The following is a 15,586-nucleotide window of genomic DNA, read 5'->3' as shown; positions in this document are numbered from 1 at the left end:
CTTCAGCCAATTAGAATCTTTGTGCTGGGGAGGTCTCTCCTCAATGTTGATGGCTCCTGGGTCATCTGGGTGATAGACACTCAAGGTTGGGTGGTTGTGGCAATTTCTGAAAATAAGGCAACAGTGAAGCTTGTCACAGTAATTGACCCTTCCTCTCATGAAGATTCTCTGTGCATATGATACTGTTCAATAGCATTTTATCAGCACTAAAACTTCTTTCAAAATTGGAGGCAATTTTCTCAAACCCTGCCACTGCTTTACCAACTGAGTTTATGTAATAGTCTAAATTCTTTGTTGTCACTTCAACAACATACACAGCATTTTCACCAGGAGCAGATTCCATCTCAAGAAACACTTTCGTTGCTCATCCATAAGAAGCAACTTGTCATCCAGTCAAGTTTTATCATGAGATTGCAGCAATTCAGTCATTTCTTCCAGCTCCACTTCTAATTCTAGTTCTCTTGCTGTTTCCACCACAACTACAGTGACGTCCTCCACTAAGTCATTCATAGAGATTGAAATTAACTTCTTCCAAATTCCGGTTAATGTTGATATTTTGACCTCTGCCCATGAGTCTTAAATGTTCTTAATGGCATCAAGAATCATAAATTTTTTTCCAGAATATTTTCAATTGGCTTTGCCCAGGTACATTAGAAGAATCACTAACTATGACAGCTGTACCTTTACAAAGTGTATTTCTTAAAGAATAAGACTTGAAAGTCAAAATTACTCCTAGATCCATGGGCTACAGAATACATGTTGTGTTAGCAAGCGTGAAAACAACATTCATTTTATTGTACATCTCCATCAGAGCTTGTGGATGATGAGGTGCCTTACCTATAAGAAATAATATTTTTAAAGGAATTTTTTTTCTGAGTAGTTGGTCTCAACAGTGGGCTTAAAATATTCAGTAAACCATCATGTAAACAGATGTGCTGTTATCCAGTCTTTGCTGTTCCATTTACAGAGCACAGGAAAAGTAGATATGGCATAATAATAAGGACCCTAATATTTTTGGGATGATAAATAAGCACTGGCTTCAACTTTAAGTCACCAGCTTCATTAGCTCCTAACAAGAGAATCAGCCTGTCCTTTAAAGGATTTGAAACCAGGCATTGACTCCTCTCTAACAATAAAAGTGCCAGACGGCATCATCTTCCAATAGAAGGCTATTTCGTCTATATTGAAAATCAGTTGTTTAGTGTAGCCACCTCCATCAATATCTCAGCTAGACCTTCTGGATAACTTGCAGCTTCTATATCTGCACTTGCAGCTTTACCTTGTATTTTTAAGTAATGAAGATGACTTTTTTTCCTGAAAACTCATCAATCAACCTCTACTTGTTTCAAAGTTTTTCTTCTATAGCTTCCTCACTTCTCTCAGCCTTCATTGAAGATTAAAGCCTCTCTCTAAATTAGGCTTTGGCTTGAGGAAATGTTATGGATGGTTTGATCTTCTTTCCAGACCACTAAAGCTTTTTTCCATATCGGCAGTAAGGTTATTTTCTTACAATTCGTGAATACTCTGGAGTAGCACTTTTAATTTCCTTTTCCTCTGCATTCATAACTGGGCTAACAGTTTGGCTCAAGAGGCCTATCTTTCAGCCTTTCTGGGCTTTTGACATACCTTTCTCACTAAGCTTAATCATTTATATCTTTTGATTAAAAGCGAAAGATGTGTAACTATTCCTTTCATTTGAACACTTAGAGACTATTGTAGGGTTATTAATTGTCCTAATTTCAATATTGTTACACCTCAGGGAATAACGAAGCCTAAGAAGGAGAAGAGAGATAGGGAAATGGCCAGTGGGTGGAGCAGTCAAAACACACACACATTTATCACTTTAGTTCATTGTCTTATGTGAGCATGGTTTGTGGCACCCCAAAACAATCACAATAGGAACATCAAAAATCAGTGATCACAGATTACCATAACAGATATAATAATAATGAAAAAGTGAAATATTGTGAGAGTTACCAAAATGTGACACAGGGACAGGAAGTAAGCACCTGCTGTTGGCAAAGTGATACTGATAGACTTGCTGGATACAGTTTCTGCACACCTCCAATTTGCAAAAATTGCAGTATCTATGAAGTGTAATAAAGTGAAGTGCAATAAGGTGAGGTATGCCTGTACACAGTGTAGCACTTAGATGTAATTCTGAATGATTCTGGCTTACCTTCACTCACATTTCTTTATTCCATAAGATTTTTAACTCATTTTATCATTTGTTTTATAAGATAGCTAATGGGATGTTCATTAACTTATTTACAGTAGTGGATAATGGTTTGTTTACACTAACCTCATTTTTTGCTGCTGTATAATTAAACATTTTTTTCTGAATTTAACTTACCCTGAAGGCATTATTGGATAAAATGCATCTACAGTACTTACATTTGTAACTCCTTTTTAAATTTACTAGCACAGGGAAATTTTATTCTTTTTAACACATCTTGGGTTTGGTTCTTTGTCTCTGGATCAAATAGAGATCACAATTACTAGAACATTTAGTGTCCCATATGAATTTCTCAGGCTCCTTACTCTCTGAGAATTCATCTGCACAATTTAACCACAGGAAGAAATAAACATTTCTTTATATTTATAAGAAGTAAAATATTCAAACCTCAACTGAAGAAACATTCATATCATCTGGGTATGTTCAAGAAAAAAAAATGTAAGCCAGACCATCCACCAACACATGAAAGGAGATAGTCATTTCTGTCATCTTGGGGCTCGAAATTTCTTTTCCAACTGACGTTTCCAACATGTGAAATACAGCTGCCATCACATTAACCAGATATACAGCACTCTGAGCTGAAAGCATAAATTGTACACATCTTGCTCTCAGTAGCCGTGAAAAGGAAACGTAGGTGCAAGGTCAACAAGAACCCCTCCTATAGAAGAAGTCTACTAATTGAGAGGGGATGGGAGATCCTGCTATTGCTAGGATGGTCCTGTTTTTTGTCAAGCTATGTCCTGGGACCCAGAGGCTCAGGAAATGAGCAGGAAGACTTTGTTCTGGATGAAAAGGACTACTTCATGTAGCCTTTGACATGCTTTGAAAGGGAGGATGGAATAAGGGAGAAACAGCATCACATTTAATGCCTGGCTTTACCATTTACCAGCTGTGCAACCATTTAAACACTTGAGTAACAATTTAAACACTTGACCCTTGGTTTTCTCAACTGTGCTGTAGAGGATAATCATTACTTCTTTAACCTACCCCTACAGAGATTTTGTAGGGAATAGATGACATGATGTATGGGAAAGCACATTGTGTATTGTAAAACTGCATGCAGTAATTATAATGATTTACTTTTATTGACCCTGTAGTGCATGCTAGATATCCTTCTCAGGATTTCATATTGTACCTCATTAAATCCTCATGGCAAACTTTGGAAAAGGTACTATTATTATTCTCATTGTACATTTCAGTAACTTGAACAAGGTTACAGGACAAGCAGAATATGGCAGAGATGGAATTTGAACCCAAGCAATCAAATTCAAAAGACTATACTCTAAAGCAATGGCACTCAGGGAGTGATCCATCAGTGCCTGTGCACAACAAGATAAGTGCAGAAATTGAGCACGAGTGTTTGAAAACTTATGTAGCTTTTTGATATTGTCTCAATGTCAATACATGATCATTTTTTATAGTAATCTGTGTTAATTGTCATTTATGAAATATTGGTCCACAATGGATTGAAAAGAACAAGAACTCATCTTTCATCACAGATTGTTCAAAAAGCATTGTTCTGAAACACTACACTGTAAGGTTTTAATTGATTTTGTTATTGGAATATCATGGGCAACTTGTAAGACAGACTTGCTAAGAAAATTAGAAGAGAAGCTTTATAAATAACTATATCCAATTGAATGTTCTTATGAATATTATAAAGATAAACAAGAATTTATTAAACTAATATCAGGCTTTTGAGATCAGTCCTCTGGGTCTGGCCAAATTTCTCCACTTTCTTTGCCTCTTTTTCCTGCTCTGTACTTTAGATACAGTACTACCAGAACAGTAGTTTTTCTACAATACAAATATTCTATAATATATAAATAGTATGGGGGGAGCACAGGGGAGTTTGATCTCTAGGAGAAAGAGACTTGCACTGGCCACAATCGCAAATATCCCCCAAATAAAAAAGGGGGGAAATGAACAACTGTTATTAGAAATTTTGTATCTAATCAATTATGAAATAAATGAAAAACATCTTTATTATGCCTGAGATTTTATAGCAATGCTTGGAACTATATTGAAATCCCATTTTTCTCCATGAGAGAGTTTCTAGGTCTGACTTGTTTAGAATAAATGTTTGATTTTTTTACTTTCACTGAAATCTTCTTATATATCAAACTTATTTCATTTGCTCAAAGAATTGCCATTTTCTTTTCTGCATTTTTTTTTCATTCAAATCCCACCTCAAAGGAAGAAATTCTGATAAAATAAGAAATTCTTAGAGATTATTTTAATATCTATTCTGGGTTACATATGAAACCCATTGTTCAAGGCTTGTGGAGCACTTACATAAAAACCAGTTTCAGTCAGAAATTGATCGTAAGCATATGTTGTGTAAAGAATATAAAATCCTATTTGATGAGAAGAACAAATGAACATATAAGCTTGAATTAAAAATAAATATAAAATTTAAAAAGTAAGTTACATTTGGAAATTTTGGTCTAAGAATAAATGTCTCCATGAAAGATATAGAAAGGAGGTTGATTTTTTTTTGAAACATTGGGATTTATTTATCTTTCTCTTCTAAAGATATATAGTTTCTTTTTAGCACAACAGTCAAGACAGTACCTGGGACTCTCAGAGATGGTAAATTCTACTCCCAATTGCTCCATTAACTCAATATGTGAGCTTGGAAGTTTCTTTAAACCCCTTGGTGCCTCCGTTTCCTTTTCTATCAAATACATATGTCTGAAATAACTAAATCACTTCACACTGCCTTTAAGGAAAAAATAAAACAGGAAAAGAGAAGAGAATAAAATATCTGAGATCAAAGAAAGTCGTCATCTAAATGCCACATATCAATTGAATTGTAACATGTATGAAACTTAAATGGGAGTAAATAACAGTAACAAAAATGAGTCGAATTTTAATATGTATTAAACTTAAATGGGAGTAAATAACAGTAACTTGAATGGGAGTAAGTAACGGTAACTATTATAGATTATTGTAAAGTACTTAACAGGGGGCTCTGGCGCATAGTAAGCCTCAGTAAACTTTAGATTTTACTGTTGTTTTTATTATCATCATTCCTATTATGATAAAAATCAAGAGTCAGGGTAGCAGAGTGTGAGTGTAGTGGGGAAGAGGACTTACTCTAGGAAGTAGACCTTGTCGAACTGAAGGAGGAGCTAGAGGAGTTCAAGTCTGGAAAGGGAATTGGAGGATTGGAGAAAGGGTCGTCAATCAGTCAATCTATGAATCAAGGCCATCAATTCATCAAAACTAGTATTGTCAGACCCAACAAATTAAAAAGTACAGGATGCTCAGTTCAATTAGAGTTTTAAATAAACACTTTTTTTTTGGATGAGTACATCCCTGCAGTGGAGGACTATGTCTCTGAACACAAAATGCCACGATTAATTCTCTAACACATTCAGGATTGTCCTTACTAGGAGATAATAGATTATCATCAATATTTCACTGCTATAATTAACTCTTGCATTATTTTGGACATACTTATACAAAAATATTTATTGTTTGTCTGAAATTACAATTTAAATAAATGTTTTATATTTTATCTGTTAACCTTAAACTATGAAAGGAAAGTTCTTAGGGAGGCTGATGGGAAGGTTATCTTCTCTGTCCTTGTCTCACCACTGTAGGTCCACAACCTGGCATTTAGAGGTAGGCCTGGAGCTGCTCTTGGTCAACAATGTCAGAAGTTGGGAAGAAGAGCTGTATACCAAGCAGAAGAGAGTGAGAAGAAACAGGAACCCACTTCTGCATCTGTCTATAGCAACATCTGACTATAACGACCTTCAAAAGATAATGGCTGCTGTTTCATTTCCAACCCGCCAAATCTCAAGCAAGTAGATCTTTGGGCCAACTGTAATCTATAACTCTATAAGGAAGAGGTTTCTGAGAACTGTATGTCACAGCTTAACCATACGAAGACAATACAAACCATCCCGATGATGATGATGGTTGGTAATAATGAAGATAATAATCTGAGTGTTTTCTCAAGGAAGGCTACTTCTTGATGGCAGTTCTGGGAGACATAAGAGAAGTTTTATTTTTACCCAAACGGTTGGTAAATAAATTACTGTGCGACAGAGTTCAAGTTATAAGATATAGTAGATTCACATTATGCCAAAAACTGTAAGACTCCCAGACACAGCCCAGGAATTCATTTTGAGAGCTATCATAGGCTTCTGAATGTGCTACCATCTATGCTCTTAAATTAAACCTTAATTTGCTGTGTGGACAACAGACTACTCTGAAAACAACCCCAAATGCTTCAGTGCAGGACTATCTGTTGTGGATAAAGTAACAAAATTACATTTTCAACCCATTATGGCCATCCTCTTGTATGGAAGATGTAGATTGTTACCAATATTTAACTCTTATAATTAACTTGAATAAATTTCCTTACAAAATAAATATGTCCACTTGTAAATATTCCATTATAGTATCTTTCTTAGTGTAGATATCCTGGAGTAAAAGAAAAATAATTACAAAACAAAGTAACAATTTTTAAAGCAAAATATCTATTATCAAATTGTTCTCCAGATAGGTATTACCAATTACACACCCACCAGCCCAGCAATGTGAAAGTATCACATCTCCCACACCCCCATCCACACCCACACGGACAATTATTATTAAAAACTAATTTTTACCAACTTGAGAGGGAAATGGTGCTATTTTAATTTTTTCAGGGGTGGATTCATACATTTACTAGTATGTATATGTATCCTTCTATGAGATACTTGTTAGCTTATTTCCCATTTCTCTGTTGTGGCATTAATTTGTTTTTCTTGTTAATAATGCTCCCGAAGTTTTATGTCAGTCTTTTCATTTGTTTATAGTATTTTATGGCAAAGGATTTTCTTAATTAAGTGGTTGTAGTCAAATCTGCTAGTTTTTATCTTTGTTTTCAGTTTGCAATGTCATGTATAGACATGCCTATCTATCACTGAAAGTATTTTAAAAAGCAATGTGTAGGTTTTCTACTTTTTAAGAACGTGCATTTTCTACCAAAGTCTTTGGTTTGTTTGATATGTGCAATGAAGAAAAATATCTAACAATACCTTAAGTTTTCTCAAATAATATTCCAATTATCTTAATATCCTTTGTGATTTAAACCTCCTATTCTGACTTAAAAAGACTTTTATCATAAGTGCTCTACTTAATCATAGCCTTAGCACATAGTGTGAATCCTAGAGTCAGACTACAAGGTAATTACTGTCACTTACAAGCTGTGTGACCTTAAGCAATTTATTTAATCACCCTGTGACTAAGTTTTCTAATCTGTAAAATTGGAATAATGTGAGGATAAAATTATCATAAGGATTAGCAAGCTGAATTAACACATGTAAAGTTCATAGATGACTTCCTGGCACATAGTGAATACTCAGGAAATGTTACTGGTTGTTGTGTAGCGAGATGTACAATGAAACTCTGGCACAATTTCAGATTTTGGGTTTTGAGGACCGGGCTTAGAGGGTCACCTTGGAGACAGTCTTATAGAGTCCCACATCTACCCTCTGCCTCAATGAGATACGATCCTCCACTTTGATGAGATATTACCACTCGGAGAACTTGCTGCATGTCAATCCCTGCTATGGAGAAAGTAGACTTTTAATCTAACACAGTAGACTTGAAATCATTCGAATGTGAGAGAAGAGCTGGAGTCAGAAAGAGAGAAAAAGAGGGCCTGAGACTATGCCCTAAATTGTTAATATATTTAAGGGATAGAAGAAAGAAAAGGAGAACTGTTAGAGAAGATAGAAATTGTTTCCTGGATCAAAAACAGTTCTAGACTGAACTGCGTCTCCCACCCCTGTAAATTCATGTGTTGAAGCTCTAGCCCTCAATGGGACTGTATTTGGAGATAAGACCTTTAAAGATGTAATTAAAGTTAAATGAGGTCATAAGAGTAGGGCCCTAATCCAATAAAGCCTGTGTTCTTACAAGAAGAGGAAGAGACTTCAAGGATGCCTGGAAAGGCCATGTGAAGACACAGCCAGGCAGGGGCCATCTACAAGCCAAGAAGAGGGCCCTCAGGAGAAACCACACTTGCTGACACCTGGATCTTGGCTGTCCAACCTCCAGAATTGTAAGAAACAAATTTCTGTTGTTCTAGCCACCCAGTCTGTGGGATTTTGTTATGGCAGCCCTGGCAGACTAATACAGGATCCAAGAGAAAAGAGAGTTTGAAAAAGGAGGGAGTGATCGATTGTGAGAAGTGCTGCTGAAAACATAACAATAAAGTAAGCTGAGAACTTAAGTGTCTGTTGGATCAGGAAATAAGAAGTCACTGTTAATTTTGACAAGAACATTTTAATGGATTGATAGAGGCAGATTGCAGCGGATTGATGGCTAAAGAGCAGGATTCGTGTAGAAAATATGGCAATATTTCAAATCATCAAAATGACAGTATGGCTGAGTAGGCGTTGTATAATGAATAAAGAACTTCATAATGAAATGCTTATTCGCAACTTTTAGTCTGAACATCTTTTGCTATAGGAGATCTTGCCAAATTGATTCCCTTCATACTTCCCAGTCCAAATCTAAATTAGTCACTGCTATTACATATATGTTACCTTATCATTTTTAAATTGTAGTCTGTATCATAGTTACTTATACTTCTGTAGTTACTTAATTTTCTCTCTCACGAGGCAGTAAGCAATGTGAGAACAAGGATCATATTTGGTTTATTCCATTATCTATGATTAGAACATAGTGGACATTTAATATGCATTAAATAAAACTAAAATTCATTCAACAATACGTCATTAAAATCTTTACATGCCAAATATATCATTTTACTGACTGGATTTTATGTATACATATAATTTACACCAGCCTTTCCTACTATAAATTATATTACCTGGAATTGTTTAGCCAGTTAAGGATTAAACTCTGCCATAAAATTTAACTTTTCTTTTTTCTTCAGAAATACTGTTTTGACCCTGGCCTTTTTTTGCAAGTAGTTTTCTAATTTTCTAAAGAATTTTTTGGCCTGTCATGGTAGCTCATGCCTACAATCCCAGCACTTTGTAAGGCAGAGGTGAGAGGATGACTTGAGGCCAGGAGTTCGAGACCAGCCTGGACAACATAGTGAGACCTAACTCTATATATTAAAAATACAAATAAAAACATTAGCAGGGCATGGTGGTGCATGCGAGCATGGGAGATCGAGGCTGCAGTGAGCAGTGATTGCGCCACTGCACTCCAGCCTGTGCAACAGAGTGAAACTCTGTCTCAAAAGAAAAAGAAAAAAATTTTTCATGGTAATTGCCTTATTCAAGTTTCCAACTCTAGTTGGACATAGCATTCTCATTTTTAATCCGTGTTAAGTAATTATTTCATATTTCTTAATTCTAACTTTGATGGCGTTTTTCCTTTAAATAAACTTTATTGAAGTATAATTTATATATAATAAAATGCACCTATTAAGTTGTACAGTTTGATGAGCTTTCACAAATGCCACCACCATAAACAAGATATAGAACACTTCCATCACTCAGAGAAGTACACTCATGCCCCTTTGCAGACAATCACTTCTACCTCTGCCGAAGGCAACCACTGATATACTTTGTCAATTTAGATGAAGATCTCATATAAATTGAATCATATGGCACATATTCAGAAGAACATGGTGTCACAGGGATTCATCCATGTAGTTGTATGTATCAGTAGTTGATGCCTTTTTATTGCTGCATAGTATCTTTCCAATAAAACATTTTATTCTTTTCAAATAATCAAAAAATTCTTTAGAAACAATTGCTTATCCATTCACAAGATGATTAATATTTAAGTTATCATCAGGTGCTTGAGTTTTCTATCGCTATTGTAATAAATAAACACAAACTTGATGGGATACAACGACACAAATTTATCATCTTATAGCTCTGGAGATAAAAAGTCCAAAATAAGTTTCATGGTACTAAAATCAAGATGTGGCAGGACTCTGTTTCTTCTGGATGTTTAGAGGCAGTGTTTTTTTCCTTTTTAAAGCTTCCAGAGGTTCCTACATTCCTTGGCTCCTAGGCTCCTTTCATCTTCAAAGCCAACACATCTTTCTCATAGCTTCTTATCTCCAACTTGACAATGTCTCTTCTTTACTTGTAGGTAGCCTTGTGATTACATTGGGCTTACCCCGATCCAGATCATCTAGGATAATCTCTCTACCCAAGATCTTTAACGTAATCACACCTGCAAAGTCCCTTTTGGAAAGAAAGGTAATATATTCATAGTTTCTAGAGATCAGGCCTTTCCAGACAAAGATGTGGAAATCTTTGTGGGGCCATTTTTCTGCCTCCTACACAAGGTAAAGGATATTATGAGTGAAGCTGTGGTGAACATGCATGAACAAGTCTCTTGTGAACATAGGTTTTTATTCCATTTAGTGGTGGAAGTGCTGAGCTGGACAGTAAATATATGTTTAGCTTTATGATAAACTGCCAAATAGTTTTCCAAAATGGTTGCTCCATGTTACATGCTCACTAACACTATCTGAGATTTCATTGACTCCTTATCTTTTTCAATATTCAATATTGTCAAACTTTCAAATTTTAGCCATTTAGTGGGTAAGGAGTAGTGTCTCAATTGTGGTTTTAATTTGTATTTTCTTGATGACTAATATGTTGAGCAGCTTTTCCCATGATAACTGATTACACATATATATTTTTGTCTGAAGTATGTGTTCAACATTTATGTCCATTTTCATTGTTTTTTGTTGTTAAATTGTAAGAATGTGTGTGTGTGTGTGTGTGTGTGTGCAACAAGTGTTTTCTTGGATATATGTATTTTGAATATTGCCTCAAAGTCTTGGGCTTCTCTTTTTCTTAACTGGATATCTTTCTATGAGCAAAACTTTAAACATTTGGTGTAATTTAATTTTTCATTTTTTTCTATTATTGTTAGTGAGTATATTGCATAGGATACCATCATGATGATTTTTTTCCTACCCTCCCACAATCTGTTTTGCATTTCAGCTTTTACATTTAGTCCTGTGATCCATTCTGATTCAGTTTTTGTGTACGGCCTGAGGTAAGGGTGAAGGCCCATTTCTTTTCCATAGTAATACCCAATTGTTTCAGCACTATTTATTGAAATTACTATGTTTCTCTTATTGATATGCATTGGCAACTCTATAGAAAATTAATTAAAGTACTGTACTTAGCATATTAATAATATTTTAAATCCTTTTGTTAAGCATGTATTGCTTACATTTTCTCTTTATATGTTTCTTTTGACCGTCTTTCTAATACATACCTATTTAATAAACATGTCAAAATCAGCTGGATTTTTCACTATTTTTAAATCTTGGATTTATAAGTCAATTCTATAATTTTTCTGTCTTGCAATTACGCAAGGGATTGTGGGAATTGATTATAAACCTGTTATGAAAAATATTAGAATTTAATAAGAGAAATTGAAAGATAATATATAAAAGTCTATAATTGCCTATGTTCAAATAATCACCAATCAGAAAACAGAATATTAAAAAATGTATGTTGTTTAGAAACCAATGGAAAATGGCAAAATGGTTAGATATAAATTTTACAAGTATTGCATCAGACATAATTTAAAAAGCTATAAAGAAGTATCAACGAGGATTCAAATAACTGAAAAGCTATCCTATGCCTTTGAACAGGAAGATATAATTGCATTATTGTGTCACTATTCACTAAACTCATCTATATATTCAATACAATCCTAATTAACAAACCAAGAGGATTTTGTTGTCATTTACATGCTTTTTCTCTTGTATTTTTTAGATTTATATTTGATTTTTGTACCTACAGGAAACTAAACAAATTATATTAAATTCACCTTGAAAATAAATATGTAGAGTCTAGGACATTTTCTAATAATGGAGAAAATTAGAAAAATCTAATAATGGTGGCAGACAGTCATAGAATTTAAAAATATATTATCAAATAAAATAATTTTTAAAACCTTAGCACTAGAAATGAATACATATTTATAATGGCACCAGAAATAAGTTAGGCCAAACAATAAAACAGAGTAAAGGAAAAAGAAAGAGACACACACGATTTGCTTTAGTTTACGGTAATGATGGCACTGTAAATTAGTAGGGAAGATAGGGATAATTCTATAAATCATACTAAATAAAAGTAAAGATAAGTCATCATTCTTTAAAACAAGATAAATTTTTGATAGAACAAAGATTTAAAGCAAGCATAAAATTTCTAGAAAGAAAGCACTGTATATTGATTTATAATACTGAAATGAGAAAGATCTTTCTAAATTAGACATGAAAACTAAACACCTTTACAAAGATTTGGTAACACTGACTATATTAAAACAAACAGACAAAAACTTTCCATAAACGAAGTCAAAAGGCCCACAAGAAACTGGAAAAGAATTTTGCAACATATGCAACAGACACAAAACAAATTTTCAAAATTTTCAAAATGCATATATAAAATCTTGAAGAAAAATTTGCAAGAGCTATAAACAGGCAGTATAGAGAAAAATATAATGAAATGTGCAATAAATGTCTGATGAGATATGGAACCCCACTCACAATTATATGAAATAATTAACTCATTCAACAAATTTATTGAGTATTTCTTCCATGTGTTGGGAAAACAGCCATTAACAAAATAAACCCAAATCTCAGCTCTAATGCTGCTTACATTCTAGTAAGCAAATAATAGACAATAAACAAGATAAATGAATACAATATAGTTTATTAGATGAGGACTGAGTGCTGTGGAGAAAATAAAGCAGAGAAAGGAGAATGGAAGTTCTAAGGGGAGGGAGGAGTGCTGCAATTTTCTATATGATACCCAGGCACCACCTCCAATAAAGGTAACAATGGGGTACATTTCACAATTTCACACCTAATGGAAATGTGTGTGTGTGCTGCAAAATATATGTTCAAGAATGTTTATAGGATCATTATTTATAACAGCAACAACTGGAAACAACCCTATCTATCAAGTCTATCAATACTAGAATAAATAAATATTTTGGTATATTCACACAACGGAATCACATGCAACAATAAATCTGAATGTGCTACTATTACAAGAAAACAATATGTTGGAATCTCAAGAACATATTTGAAAGTGAGGAAAATCATATTTCGGAGGCTTCACTGTGTGGCTCCATTTAGATCAAGGTTAAAACTAGGCAAAACTAAAAATAAGTTTAGAAGTTAGGATAGCAGTTACCTTTGAGTAGGAGGGAGAGTGTAATAATTACACTGTGCATGAGGATGTCTTTAGGATACTAAGAGTGTTCTATTTCTTGGCCTGAGTAATGGTCACACAATTGTTTCCTCCTGAGACAATTCATTGAGCTGTGCAATTGCAATTTGTGCACTTTTCTTTATGTCTGTTACATGTCAGTTGGAAAAAAAATAAAAAGAGTGATTTAACTTTCTCTTTCTGGATGCCTAAGATTCTTTCATTATTCTTGACGTTTGAAAACTAAACCAGCCATTTTTATCTTTTCATTAACTTTTCCTGCTATTCACTGAACACTTTGATTTGTATACTTGGGCCTTTCACAGGCCAGAGAAGCTTCTTTATGTTTTCCCTCTTTTCTTTAATAAGAAATATTACACTTCATTGGCTCTCTTGTCTCTAGTCTTCAATTTCTACCATATTCGTTCCTATTGTCTTTGTGTCTTTGAATATTTCTGCTGCACTTTAAGAGTAATTACCATTTGTCTTTCAAATTATTTATTTGATTTTCAGAATTATCAATTCACTTCTGAACTTTTTACTGCTAGTGATTTTCATTCTGAAATTGCTTTTTAGTTTCCTAATATGGTAGTCATTGAGGCTGTTCACATGTTTTTAGTTTTGTTTTGTTTTGTTTTCAGGTTGCAGAGAAGGTACTGTTCCTGTTGAAATCAGTAATGGCCATGTGACCTGGTTTGACTCATGAAATATAAGTAGAAGATGAATGCAGACCTTATGTGCAGATGCTTTAAGAGTTATGAGATAGTTGTCATACTCTTGTTCATAATCTTTGTGCCTCAGTGATTAGCAACACTCACTGTCATGGCTTCTTCATCATCCTGGGTCCTAAAGCGAAGTCCTAGAGCCCATTATCAACCCATGTTAAATATGTAGGATAAGCAAGAAATAAGATCTTCCTGCTTGAAGCCACTGATATTTTGGACTTTTTGTTACTGCAGCAACATCATGCCTATCCTGACTGATATACGGTATATAATCATTCCTAATATTTTCCTAATATTAGTAATTTATACAATTTCATTTGTTTACTATCATAATTATATAATTATACAATAGTTACTTATACAATTTTATCTGTTTACTGTCATAATTATTCCAAAAATTGTGACCAGTTTCTTCACATTAATTGCCATCATCTCTTTTCTTACAGTGTATACTTTTTCATAGTCTCAATGGGATGCGAATTCCTAAATGAAAAGTGCCCTTGTCTTCACTGTATATTGTGTTATTGTTAGAACTTTCAAACATGCTAAAGGAGCTGACAAGTCTAAGTTCACATCAATAATTACATTATTCAACAACCTGAGAGAAGTGAAGCCAGGTTGAGTGTAGTCCCAGTAGAGAAATGTTTTCTATGTTCTCTTTCTTTTGTGTTTAGTAAAGGTACTTCACCAGAGGTCAATTTTCTGTACCAATTTCTGTTTGGCTGGAGCATATTCCAGCTGTGTCTGTGCTTGGTCTCCCACCTGATGCCACCACATCAGAGAGAAGCCCATATTACACTGGAAACCAGGCCCTTCTTCCCTGCTGAGTTTTGTGTTTTGTGACGTTCCCAAGCAAAATTCAAAATCTTCCTGTTTCAACTTTTGTAATGTTTATCATTAAAATAATACTCTCACATGTGAATAAATCAAATAATAAGATTAGCCTATCCTAATTTCTACACCTCCTACCCCCATACATGTTTAAACCTGTAGTCCCACTCTCCAGGAGAAACCACTTTTTTTATTGGTAATATGGGTGTTAATTTTTAATATTTTTAGTATCTCAAATAAAGAAAAACAAAGAAATAAAGTAAAATTACTTGTTAAAAATCAGTTCAAATTAAAATTCACTATAATGGTTAAAACAGCTAATATGATTGAATGATTATGCTCTGGGCACTGTGGAAAAAACCTCTTTAACATGTTCCTGTTACCTCCAAAATACTAGATAATAAACTTACATCTCTGTCACTTTATTTAAACACTCCAACAGGTATTGATTGATTGCCTACAATTTTTTTAAAAAAGTTTTGCTAAGTAAACCTTTAACCCACTCGACTTCTCTTCTCAATGCTTAATAGAACGATTTCTTGCAATTCTTCGATTTGTTGTTAGATTATATTTAATATTTCAAATATTAGTGTGCTTACATTTGCTTCCACATTCCCTCT

The sequence above is a fragment of the Nomascus leucogenys genome, chromosome 12 (genome assembly GCF_006542625.1).
Source record: "Nomascus leucogenys isolate Asia chromosome 12, Asia_NLE_v1, whole genome shotgun sequence".
In the NCBI taxonomy this organism is placed as follows: Eukaryota; Metazoa; Chordata; class Mammalia; order Primates; family Hylobatidae; genus Nomascus; species Nomascus leucogenys.
The sequence above is the reverse complement of the archived record's forward strand: the minus strand, read 5'-3'. Positions refer to the sequence as shown.